The sequence below is a fragment of the Chlorocebus sabaeus genome, chromosome 24 (genome assembly GCF_047675955.1).
Source record: "Chlorocebus sabaeus isolate Y175 chromosome 24, mChlSab1.0.hap1, whole genome shotgun sequence".
Taxonomy (NCBI): Eukaryota; Metazoa; Chordata; class Mammalia; order Primates; family Cercopithecidae; genus Chlorocebus; species Chlorocebus sabaeus.
Genome location: NC_132927.1, coordinates 15,823,163 through 15,836,553, shown reverse-complemented (window position 1 = coordinate 15,836,553; position 13,391 = coordinate 15,823,163). Strand labels below are relative to the sequence as shown.

The window sequence follows — 13,391 nt, the reverse complement described above, 5'->3', positions numbered from 1 at the left end:
TCTAGTCTAAGCTCTGGCTCTACTCGACCACAAACACCTCTTTCAGTTTTGGTTTCCTCATCTTTAAAATGAAGGATTGGACTTGTCTAGCTAAAATTCCGATTCTTCATTGAAATTTTCCGTTGCTGTTAGCTCAGTAGCCCACAGATACACGAGATCATCTTTAAACAAAGGTATTAAATATTTTCAAAACATAGCTTATTAAACTATATGAAATTTATGTATCTATCTAAAATTACTTTCCATTTCCCCGCCACAAAGATGCAGAAATTGAACACAAAGATGCAGGAACTTGCTTGGGACTTAAAGCATGAATCAGATTGGATCCTTATGAAGCCAGTAACATAACACAGTGCTAATGGAGTAACGTAGCACATGTGAATGATACCCAGGGAACATACCACATTGTATCAGTGTTTCCCAACCTTTGTCATGCTGTAGCACACATAGAAAATATTGTACAGCATACTGGTATAAACCAGAAAGAATTAGAGAAAAATTACTTTTTTTAAATTAAATGATGAAAAATGTAGATGATTTGAGGAAAAAATACTGAATTTGGAACTTTCAAGTAAAATCTTGCCAGATGTTTTAATTGATTTAATTAACATTTGATTAAAATGTTTTAATACTGTCACCAATGAGAAACACCCCACAAACAGGTAATTTTTAGGTCTTTTTAAAAAATAACCCATAATTTATGCAGTTGAAACTAAGAAATTTAACGCTTCTTTTTCTTTCTTTGGGAAATAATGTTGTGAGTTAATTTTAAATTCAAATTGATGTTTGTTAGAATTATTTTAAAATCATGATGCTCTAATTTGTGATCTCCCTTACATAATCCTACTGTTAGGTGAGACACCACTGAAGAGTAAACAGCCACCAACTTTATATATATGTGAAGGCAATTAGAGGCTGCAGGGAGCCCTCCTCCCACCTCCAGCTCCCAACCCTTTCAAATCCAACTAGCCACACCTGGGGGCCTCACACTTGGGGTTCCTTCCTGCTCTTTGAACACCTGGAACGTATTGCTTTCACAGCTTTGTAGACCGCCCCTCCTTTTCTGTGATGGACAGTGATTTTCATCTGGCCAGGAGTAGTGAGTAAGTGAGTTTGCTCTATCTGGGGCCTACTTTCAGATTCAGCTCCACTCCCACTGCTCAGAAGAAGAGCCTGAAAGCATCAGAAGGCAACCAACCCAGGCTCCAGCCACCCCAGGACTCATTAAGTGTCCTTGCGGGGTATCACCTCTGGTACAGTATACTAATAAATTTGGTTTGCTGGTTGTGGAAAGAAATGGATGATGTATCATAAGTAAGTTTTCAGGATACTTGAATCATCCTTTCTGAAAGATTTTTTAAAAGGGCAAGATACACCATGTGTTGGCAAGGAAGAGGAAACAGCTGGAACTTGATATATCCATTTTGGAAAGCAAACTTGCAGTATCTTGTAAAGTTGAAGTTGCCTGTGCCCTGTAACCCAGAATTTTCACTTTTAGATGTATTCTCTAATCCCATGTTTTCTAACTTGTTTTTCTAGCCCCTAAAAATGTACCCCTTTGCATATTTTTAAGTTAAACATATAACAGTCATAATCTTAGCAGCTATAAACATTAGCAGTTTAAATTATATACATGACTTCTTAAAATATATATAATGGAATCTAAATGCTATAGGAATTTAGTATTTACAATCTTTTTTTTTTTTTTTTTTTTGACAGAGTCTCACTCTGTCACCCAGGCTGGAGTGCAGTGGTGCAATCTCAGCTCACTGCATCCTCCACCTCCTGGGCCTACCAAGTAGCTGGGTCTACAGGCATATGCCACCAAGCCTAGCTAACTTTTGTATTTAGTAGAGTCGGGGTTTTATTTTGTTGGCCAGGCTGGTCTTGAACTCCTGACCCCAAGCGATCCTCCCACCTTTGCCTCCCAAAGTGCTGGAATTACAGGCATGAGCTACCGCACCCAGCCTACTTACCATCTGTTTTTAAAAAGCAATTCACTCTTGATCACTAGAAATTTTGTCATTCATTTTCCTCCTTAAGCTTATATATTCTGTCAGTTATCAGTTTATTTGCCTTTTAGCTCTGAATGCATCCTTCAGTATATACTCTCTCATAATGAAAAACAAAAAACATTCACACCCTCTTCACAAGAGTGCTTACCTATGAGGCAGGCATGACGACAAGGATCAGTATGGATGGGCATGAAGGTCATTTTATCTGTAACTGGGCATGGGCATTCGTTATATTTTGTTATTTCCTATTTTTAAAAATAATTTGTAATTTACTGATCCAAGTTGCCAACAAATGAATGTTCATGGACTGACTTGTTTCATAATCCTGAGTCTAAAGCCAACTGTTTTAGTCCATTTTGTGCTATTACAGAAGATCTGAAACTGGGTAATTTATAAAGAATACTAATTGATTTCTCAGAGTTCTGGAGGCTGGGAGGCCCAAGATCAAGACACCAGCAGGTTTGGTGTCAGGTGAGGGCCCTATCTCCACCTCCAAGATGGCACCTTGAATGCAACATCCTCCAAAGCAACATTGTATGATATGGCAGAGGAGATAGCGCTAATCTACTTTTGTAAGCACTTTTTATAGGGGCAATCAACAATCCATTATTGAGGGTGAAGCCCTCATGACCTAAACTTCTATAAGACCCCACTTTCCAACTCTTGTATTGGGGATTAAACTATGAATTTTGGAGGGGGACACATTCAAACCATAGCAGAGACCAAGGCAGGAGGACAGAGTATTGCTTTCTATCTTTTCATGCATTACTGAATCACGGTAACTTGAAAGAGACTCATAGATCTACTGAGAGTTTAAGGCCTAGTTGTTTGTAGGAAAGTTCTAAATAGATTTTTCAAAATATGTCACTGTGTGGGGGAAAAGGGGAGATACTGGTCAAAGGGTATAAACTTCCAATTATAAAATTAATAAATTCTGGAGATTTAATTTACAGTAGGGTGATGTGTTAATAATGTATATTTGAAATTTGCTAAGAGTAGATTTCAGGTGTTCTCACCACACCAAAAATGGTAACTATATGAGGTGATAGATATTTTAATTAGCTTGAGTATTGTAATCATTTCACAGTATATACATATATCAAAACACATTGTGTACCTTAAATATATGCAAGTTTTGCCAATTACACCTCAATAAAGCTGCAAAATGGCACTGTAATTGACTCTACCATATTTCAGTTTAAAGCACTATTGGCATTAGATTAATACTTATTTAATACGGACATTATATCCAACAACCTCACCTATTTGAAGTGTAGCCAAGGATCCAGAAATAAGTATAAAAGACTCGTGGCGCTGGATTAGTCCCTGACTAATGGGTAAAGGTGTCACACTCAGAAGAGCCATTTCCAATTCCTTCTAGCTCACTTTGTCTTCTTTTCAGCATAATTCTAATAAACCTGTTCATCAGGTTTCTCAGTCTACAGTGGATTAGAAAGGGAAGAGAAGGAAGTGACTGTGAAAGGTATGGAAGCTTACACATTCATGAAAGCGAGAACATAATCAGTCTTAGGCCATTTTGGTGTTTGAAACAGACGTCAACACCCCTATAACAAGCCTAAAATACAGGGCAATGGTATTTGTAATGAACTTGAATCCATATAAAAATATTACACTGTGTTCAGAATATTGGGATAAATTAATGGAGCATTTAATACATTTTAGAAATACTTCTACTGAAGACGGCTAAAATAAAAAATATGTATTTAAAAGACTAGCTTTTAGCTACAAAATACACACTTAAGGCCAGGCATGGTGGCTCATGCCTGTAATCCCAGCACTTTGGGAGGCCGAGGCAGGCGGATCACCTGAGGTCAGGAGTTGGAGACCAGCCTGGCCAACATGGCGAAACCCCATCTCTACTAAAAGTACAAAAATTAGTTGGGCATGGTGGCAGACAACTGTAATCCCAGCTACTCAGGAGGTGGAGGCAGGAGAAGCTTGAACCCGGGAGGCAGAGGTTGCAGTGAGCCGAGATCGCACCACTACACTCCAGCCTGGGTGACAAAAGCCAGACTCCATCTCAAAAAAAAAAAAAAAAAAAAAAAATCACTTAAGTAAATTCTCTAAGAAACAATGTTAATAAATTGGCTAAGAAATGCCATAACTTATATGTATTAAATATTTACTATGCGCAAAGCACTATTTTGAGCATTTCACAAACAAGTATTTTGTCATTTAATTCTCACAGCAACCTTTGAGTAGATATCATTTCATTTCACGTATAAGGAAACAGGCATAGAAAAATTAACAATTGTGTCTAAGGTCGTAAAGCCAGTAAGAGTTTGGGTAGAATTTAAACCCAGATGATAGAACTCCTTCATTGTATGAAACTGCCCTTGGTATATTTATCAGTATCACCAAATCTATGGAATAACAAAGCAACAGAATGATCATCATGTAAGTGTATGAATTTATGCCTAACACATCTAACACATACAAAGTGTGTGTGTGTACTATATAACCTAATCTATGCATATAATTTTATTCTAATCTTTAATAAGAAATACATAATTGGCCAGGCGCAGTGGCTCACGCCTGTAATCTCAGCACTTTGGGAGGCTGAAGCAGGCAGATCACAAGGTCAAGAGATCGAGACCATCCTGGTCAACATGGTGAAACCCCCATCTCTACTAAAACTACAAAAATTAGCTGAGCATGGTGGCGTAAGCCTATAGTCCCAACTACTCTGGAGGCTGAGGCAGGAGAATCGCTTGAACCCTGGAGGCAGAAGTTGCAGTGAGCCAAGATCACAGCACTGCACTTCAGCCTCGTGACAGTGAGACTGCATCTCAAAAAAAAAAAAAAAAAAAAAAAGAATACATAGTTGGTATGTGATTAGCCAATTGTTAGACAAGACAGTTCTAAAATTGGAATAGGCACTGCACTATAGTTGTAATTATTTCTGAAAGCTAAGAACTACTCAACTGAGGTGACATTATTAAAGATTTTCAAGCGTTTTTTGTTTTGTTTTGTTTTGAGACGGAATCTCACCCTGTCACCAGGCTGGACTACAGTGGCGCGATCTCAGCTCACTGCAACCTGGGCCTCCCAGGTTCAAGCGATTCTCATTCCTCAGCCTCCAGAGTAGCTGGGACTACAGGCACACACCACCACACCCAGCTAATTTTTGTATTTTTAGTAGAGACGGGGTTTCAACATGTTGGCAGGATGGTATCGATCTCCTAACCTCATGATCCACCCACTTCGGCCTCCCAAAGTGCTGAGGTTACAGGCGTGAGCCACCACACCTGACCTGAAGTGGTCTTATACATAATTGTGGTCAATATATAATTGTGGTCCTATATAAATATTATCTTGGCTATATATGTGGACCCAACAAATAGAAGACATTTTTTAAAGGCTAATTAATTTGCAGTTTTGTTAATACCTAAGCTGACTGAATTGATCATGTTTTCCACTAAATTAATAAAATCAACAGACTATTTTGGCATCGTGTCATAAAGTTCACAGATCGCCTTTCCGCCGGAACCGCCATGTTCCAGTAATTCGCCAAAATGACTAACACAAAGGGAAAGAGGAGAGGCACCCGATATATGTTCTCTAGGCCTTTTAGAAAACATGGAGTTGTTCCTTTGGCCACGTATATGCGAATCTATAAGAAAGGTGATATCGTAGACATCAAGGGAATGGGTACTGTTCAAAAAGGAATGCCCCACAAGTGTTACCATGGCAAAACTGGAAGAGTCTACAATGTTACCCAGCATGCTGTTGGCATTGTTGTAAACAAACAAGGGCAAGATTCTTGCCAAGAGAATTAATGTGTGTATTGAGCACACTAAGCACTCTAAGAGCCAAGATAGCTTCCTGAAACGCGTGAAGGAAAATGATCAGAAAAAGAAAGAAGCCAAAGAGAAAGGTACCTGGGTTCAACTGAAGCGCCAGCCTGTTCCACCCAGAGAAGCACGCTTTTTGAGAACCAATGGGAAGGAGCCTGAGCTGCTGGAACCTATTCCTTATGAATTCATGGCATAATAGGTGTTAAAATAAATAAATAAATAAAAGACTTCTGGGCTGGAGAAAAAAAAAAAAAAGTTGACTGATCAAACTTTTTCAGATCTACATAGTTACCTTATTTTTTTCCTCCAAAATACTCTTTTGACATAGTAGATTCTTTGATAATATATAACAATTATACTATAATCTTACTAAAACACTATGTAAGCTAGACTTTAAGATTTTTTTGCATGGATTTAAAGACAAAAGTAAAACAGACACTCTGAGGATACTATTTGGACCTTATTTAGATACTGATTCAAACAAAAAAAAAAATTTAAAGACAATTGCACAATTGCAAAAATATGAATGGATCTTTATGATATTAAGTTCCTGGATGTTAGGTGGTATTTGATGATATTAGGAAATTATTGGGATTTTAAAGGGTGGAGACTGGTATTGTAGTTATGTTTGTTGTTTGCTTAAGGGTCCTTATCTTATAGAAATATACTCTGGATTCCAGCCCAGTCACATTACTAGTTTTGTCTGTGGCAGGAATTTTAACAGCTGTGCTGCCTAATCACTGGATACAAAGCCACTACAAATAGGTATGAAAACTTTTTAAAAGCTAATGCATAATGCATTGTACAAATTCAACACATGACTAAATACCATGTAATCTGTTAGAATATACATGAAATTAAAGCATCAAAACTAGCTTTGGAGTTGAAACATACAGGAAGAAATCATTTTAATTTACATATTTCCAAGCTCTGCTGCACCTGAATATTCTGGAACATACAGGTCACATTTAGCCTCATAGGATAAATGTTAACATTGTCACTAGAATTTTTCAACATTGTCACTAGAATTTTTCTGGCTTACTAGAGCATTCCAGACAGAATTTTAAATATTTTCAAATATTAAAATATTTTAAATCTTCTGTAATGCTGTTTTAAATAGTTTGAACTGAAGGTAATCTAGGATGGGTGTTTTCTAGCACAAGAAAAATCCCATTCCCAGTAAATCCTCACCTTTGAAGGAAGATAAATAGCATTTCATGCAAGGATTCCTAAGTCACACTCAAATCCAGAAAAGTAACCTGAGAGAAGGATTCTCTTTGTATGTAGCCAAATTATGCTGCTTGTTTGTAAGACATACCCACAGCACAGCCTACTGAGAAACAGATTAATGCAAAGGTCTCCTAAAACTTAGCGGCAGCATATCAGTCAAGTAAGCTAAGTGAGAGGAAAAAAAGTAAAACATAGTCCGAGACAGACTGATACTCATTCCCTTTTGATAAAATTTCTCTTACTAGAACAATGCCAGAAAGATTCATCAAATCTAAGCAGGAAGGTTCTCACTCACTCTGAGGTTAATCCCCTTAAATAAAAATATATTTCTCTATTTTGTCATAAAACTTTTATACCCATGGAGGAGGAAACCATGCCAGAGGATGTTTGGCTTGGAAGAAGCACTGCAAGGCTTAAATTTATCAGAAAGGGATGACATGGTTTTCAGGCATTTCATGGACACTTTTTTTTTTTTAGCCTTCCCAAATGTATCGCAAAGGTTTCTAAATTGAAAGTGTTAAGCGACTTCCATACATACTTGATGTAAACTGTGAAAATTTCCACAACTCTGTCTACATTCACTCTCCACATAATTTCATCCACTGGCATGGTTACCTGTAAGCTGATGACTCCCAGATTATTTTCCCCGGCCCTAAAGTGCCTTCCTCCACAAGCTCCAGACTCAGAGTTTACTTCCTTCTTAGTAATCTCCACTTGGATGTCTAAATGGGCCTCTCCAACTTAATAGGGCAATCTCTAGTCTGTATTCTTCAATAGATTTCTCTATTCTTGATTTTCACCCCCTCCAGAACTTTTCTCCCCAGTTTTTCCCATTTCCATAAATGGCATTATTGTTCACCCAATTGCCCAAATCAAAAACCAAAAGTCACTCCTGATCCCTTTTTTCTCTCACTCTCTACATCTAATCCACCAGCAACTCCTTGGCTATAACTTTAAAATACATCCTAAAGTCATCCACTTCTCTTCCTTCTCCATCTCTTCTTGCCGCCATTGTCTCTCAGCTGTACTACTTTAATAGTCTTTCAGTTTATTTCTTTACTTTCCATCTTTCTCCCCTTAAAGTTCATTCTCCACACACAAATAAAAGTGATTTTCATTTTACATGTTGTTAGGTCACATAAAAGTATTCCACTGGCATCTTGTTCTTAGAATAAAATACTAACTTCCTAACATGGCCTTCAAGACAAGCATAACCTATCTCTCATACAGCTACTGGAAAAAAGAAAAAAAAAAAGATAGGCACGACCTGGCTCTGTCTCCTTCTTGACCTGATCTCTCAGGCTCTCCTGTGCTCACTCCACTCCATATCATACCAGCCATCTTTCTTTCCCTGAAAATGAAAGCCCATTTCTTTCTGCACAGCGCCATATTTATACTTGTTTCCTATTTGTGGAATGCTATCCTATCCATGTTCACATTCTTTTTTATTATTCACAACTCAGCTAAAAAAATTCACCACCTCAAAGCAGCTTTTTGGAGCACATTCTATTATTACCTGTTTTCATTTTCTTTGGCATGCACTATTTGCAAGTGCCTTTTTAACATATCCATTGTTAAAATCTGTCTTCCCGCTATTAACAGAATGTAAGGTCCCACAAGAGCAGACCTTGTCCATCTTGTTCCTGTCTCCTGTGCACTTAGAACATGCCTAGTGAGAGGTGACAACGTGCCAGCAGCCCTGGATCGCTCCCGGCTCTGGCTGCGTTTGAGGAGCCCATAAGCCTGACGCTGCACTGTGGGGCCCCTCTCTGGAGCTGGCCCAGTCCGGAGCTGGCTCCCTCCGCTCCCAGGGAGGTGTGGAGGGAGAGGCACGGGCAGGAGCCAGGGCTCTCGGACCGGCGCAGTTCCGGGTGGGCGCAGGCTCAGTGGGCCCCGCGACCAGCGGGCACCTGCAGGGCTTGATGAGGGGACGAGCTCCCTCTGGGTTGCCAGAGTGCCTGGGCTGGGTACCACAGAGGGTGAGAGATGAAGATGGCTGGGTTTCTGGGATGGGTGGGGGGACTTGGAGAACTTTTGTGTCTAGTTAAATGGTTGTAAACGCACCAGTCAGCACTCTGGGTCTAGCTAAAGGTTTGTAAACACACCAATCAGCACTCTGTGTCTAGCTAAAGGTTTGTAAAAGCACCAATCAGCGCTCTGTGTCTAGCTAATCTAGTGGGGACATGGAGAACTTTTCTGTCTAGCTAAAGGATTGTAAACGCACCAATCAGCACTCTGGGTCTAGCTAAAGGTTTGTAAACGCACCAATCAGCAGCATGTCAAAACGGACCAATCAGCTTTCTGTAAAACGGACCAATCAGCTCTCTGTAAAAGGAGCAGGATGTGGGTGGGGTCAGATAAGGGAATAAAAGCAGGCTGGGAGAACCAGCAGCGGAAACCTTCTAGCCTCACCTTCCCTGTTGGGGAAGGATTGTTGTTTTCCTGTTTGCAATAAAGCTTACTGCTGCTCAAACTTTGGGTCTGCATGGTCTTTATGAGCTGTAACACTCCCTGCGGAGGCCTGCAGCTTCACTCCTGAAGCCAGCGAGACCGTGAGCCCAACGGGAGGAAGGAACAACTCCGGATTTAAGGAAGGAATAACTGCAGACGCTCCGCTTTTAAGAGCTGTAATACTCACGGCAAAGGTCTGCAGTTTTACTCCTGAAGCTACGGAGACCATGAACCCACCAGAAGGAAGAAACTCTGGACACGTCCAAACATCAGAAGGAAAAAACTCCGGACAGTCTTTAAGAACTGTAACACTCACTGCAAGGGTCCGCGGCTTCATTCTTTAAGTCACTGAGACCAAGAACCCACCGATTCCGGACACACTAGCACACAGAAGACTCTCAAATATGTTTCACAAATGAATGGCATATTAACATTTAGGTTGGCATTAATATTACAGTATTGCTACATCTGGAAAACATTTTTCAGAGAGAAATTGGGTAAGGACATAAAATTTATAGACTTAAAGGGATGTGAAAAGATGTGAAAAAAAGGTTTAAATTATAAAGTTTGAAATTGCGGTAACAATGCAGCAAAATAAAACTGCCTCTCTAAAAAGAAACATGAAGAAAAAAAGGTAAGATTGTTTGCATAGCTGTCAATAAATACATGGATATGCCTTACTTTATCAACAGCTTTGTATATTGACCAAAGTTAAAATCTAATTTCTGATAAAAACAGTTGTTTCTCCATAAGGCACTAAATGATTAGCAGATGGGGGAACTTGGCATTAGGGTACAGCTGTACCTTAGAGATACTGCAAGTTCAGTTCCAGACCACTGCAATAAAGAGAATAATACAATATAGCAGGTCACACACACTTTTTTTTCACAATTCATATAGAAGTTATGTTTATACTGAAATGTATTAGGTGTGCAATAGCATTATGTCTAAAACATGTACAGACCTTAACTTTTAAAATATTGCTAAAAAATGCTAACAATAATCTGCGCCTTCAGCAAGTCAGTCTTTTTCCTGGTGGAGGATATCACCTCCATGTTGATAGCTGCTGACTGATGGGGGTACTGGTTGATGAAGGCTGGAGTGGATCTGGCAGTTTCTTAAATGAGACAACAATGAAATTTGCTGCATCCATTCCTTCTTTTTGTGGACATTTTCCCTGTAGTATGCCATGATGTTTTATAGCTTTTTATCCACAGAACTTCTTTCAAAATGGGACTCAATCCTCTTGTACTCTGCGGCAGCTTTATTGACTTAAGTGTATGGAATATTTTAAATATTTTGTTATTTCAACAGTGATCACAGCATCTTCACCAGGAGTAAATTCCACCTCAAAAACGCACTTTTTTACCGATCCATAGAAGCAGTTCCTCATTTGTTCAAGTTTTACCATGAGATTGCAGCAGCACTTTAGTCACATTGTCAGGCTCCACTTCTGATTCTAGTTTTCCTGCTATTTCTACCACATATGCAGTGACCTCTTCCCCTGATGTCTTAGACCCCTCAAAATCATTCCATGGATTCCATCCATGGAATCCACTCCTTACAAAGTACTTACAAAGCTGAGACCTTGATCTCCTCCTGTGAATCACAAATACTCTGAATGCATCTAGAATGGTGAATCCTTTTCAGGTTTTCACTTTACTTTTCCCAAATCCATCAGATGAAACGCTATCTATGGTAGCTATAGTCTTATAAAATGTATTCCTTAAACAATAAGACTTGAAAGTCGGCTTCCGTTGAGCATGGAGCAAGATGGCAGCCTCCGAAACCGTTAGGCTAAGGCTTCAATTTGATTACCCACCGCCAGCTACCCTGCACTGTACGGCCTTCTGGCTTCTGGTCGATTTGGACAGCTGACGAGTCGTCACAGATCTCACTAGTCTCATCCATCAGCGCTTCAGCTGCAGTTCTGGGGCCCTCCTAGGCCTCTACCTGGAGCGGGGGCTCCTGCCCCCGGCAGAGAGCGTGCGCCTGGTGAGAGACAACTGCTGCCTCAGAGTTAAATTAGAAGAGAGAGGAGTTGCTGAGAATTCTGTAATCATCAGTACTGGTGACACTAATTTATCACTTAGAAAAGCAAGAAGCGGGCATTTCAGTTAGAGGATGAAGAAACCGAACCAGATTACAAATATTCAAAGAAGCATCGGAAGAGGCAAGAGAACAATAACAATAATGAGAAGGTCTTGGATCTGGAACCAAAAGCTGTTACGGATCAGACTGTCAGCCAAAAAAAAACAGAGAAAAAAATAAAGCAACCTGTGGCACAGCGGGTGATGATAACAAAGAGACCAAAAGAAAATCAGCAAAGAGAAAAGTGAATATTTTAAAAAAGGCCAAGAATCCCAAGTCTCCAGAAGTACAGGCAGTAAAAGACTGGGCCAATCAGAGATGCAGTTCTCCAAAAGGTTCTGCTAGAAACAGCCTGTTAAAGCCAAAAGGAAAGGTAGTGTAAGCGTTTGCTCAAAAGAGAGTCCCAGTTCCTTCTCGGAGTCTGAGTCTTGTGATGAATCTATTAGTGATGGTTCCAGCAAAGTCACTTTGGAGGCCAGAAATTCCTCAGAGAAATTACCAACTGAGCTATCAAAGGAAGGACCCTCTACCAAAAATACAACTGCGGACAAACTGGGTATAAAATCTGGCTTTAGCCTTACCCCTAGCAAGGACAAGACTTCTGGAACAACATCTTCTATTTCAGACTGTAGTTCAGAGTCAGATGACCAATGCTTGATGTCATCAAGCACCCTGGAGTGTGCTGCTGGTTTCTTAAAGACAGTAGGCGTTTTTGCAGGAAGAGGTTGTCCAGGACCAGAGTTGTCATCACATACTGCAGGTGCTGCTGGATGGAGGTATTCTGGCTCAAATGGTGGCGGACAGGCTCCTGGTCCTTCTCCTAGTGTGTCTCTCCCCACTAGTTTAGGAAGAGGATGGGGTAGAGGAGAGAACCTTTTTTCTTGGAAGGGAGCTAGGGGACGGGGCATGCGGGGGAGAGGTGGAGGATGATGGCATCCTGTTTCCTGTATTGTAAATAGAAGCACTGACAACCAGAGGCAACAGCGATTAAGTGACATGGTAACAAATTCATCTATTATCCAGAATCCAGTAAAGACACACAAGGACTATATAGTCTGTTACCACTGTAAGCAGCTGCCCCTCAAGTTGGAGAAAAGACTGCATTTAAGCTTTTAGAACTAACATCCAGAAGAATATTAAGCCCTAATCCAGAGACCCAGCAAGTAGATACACAAATTCTTCCATTCTTACCTGCCTTGAGAGAACCTGGGAAATTTGATTTGGTTTATCACAATGAAAATAGAACCGAGGTAGTGGAGTACGCTGTGACACAGGATAGCAAAATCACTGTATTTTGGAGAGAGTTGATTGACCCAAGACTGATTATTGAATCTCCAAGTACAGAACCTGCCTGAGTATAACCTCTCTACTTTAAGAATGAATGTCTTGTTTGTGAAAGTGACTATAATCCGAAATTTTTTTTTTAAGAGAATTTGGAAGTTGTGTGGATTTTTTTGTTATCTTCACTTTACTGCATAGGAAACAACCTACCTCATCATTTAAAATAACATGAGTGTCAGTTTTGTAGATCTTTGGGTTTGTCAGGTTTAATTTCAGTTAACAAAACGTAAAACTTGACATTCCCTACAGACATTGTTGTATACCAGTATGGTTTCTTCTCTTTTTTCAATGTTTTTGGCTATCAAGTAGCAGTCATCAGTAGGAGTTTATAATACCAAGAATGTGCTGCTATCTTGTCTCAATAAGTTTTAAGTAACATTTTAAAATATTAAAGCATGTTACTTGACCTAATTTTTTACATTTGAGTTGTTCCATAAAGTGGAGC

General features: G+C 39.7%; 2 pseudogenes; both read left to right on the top strand.

The window, feature by feature from the left end:
- The first annotated feature begins 3,369 nt into the window (after positions 1 to 3,369).
- On the top strand, positions 3,370 to 8,292 carry LOC140710085 (large ribosomal subunit protein eL21-like; annotated as a pseudogene).
- A 2,967-nt stretch (positions 8,293 to 11,259) lies between these two features.
- Positions 11,260 to 12,961, top strand: LOC103228875 (coilin pseudogene; annotated as a pseudogene).
- Positions 12,962 to 13,391: the final 430 nt, after the last annotated feature.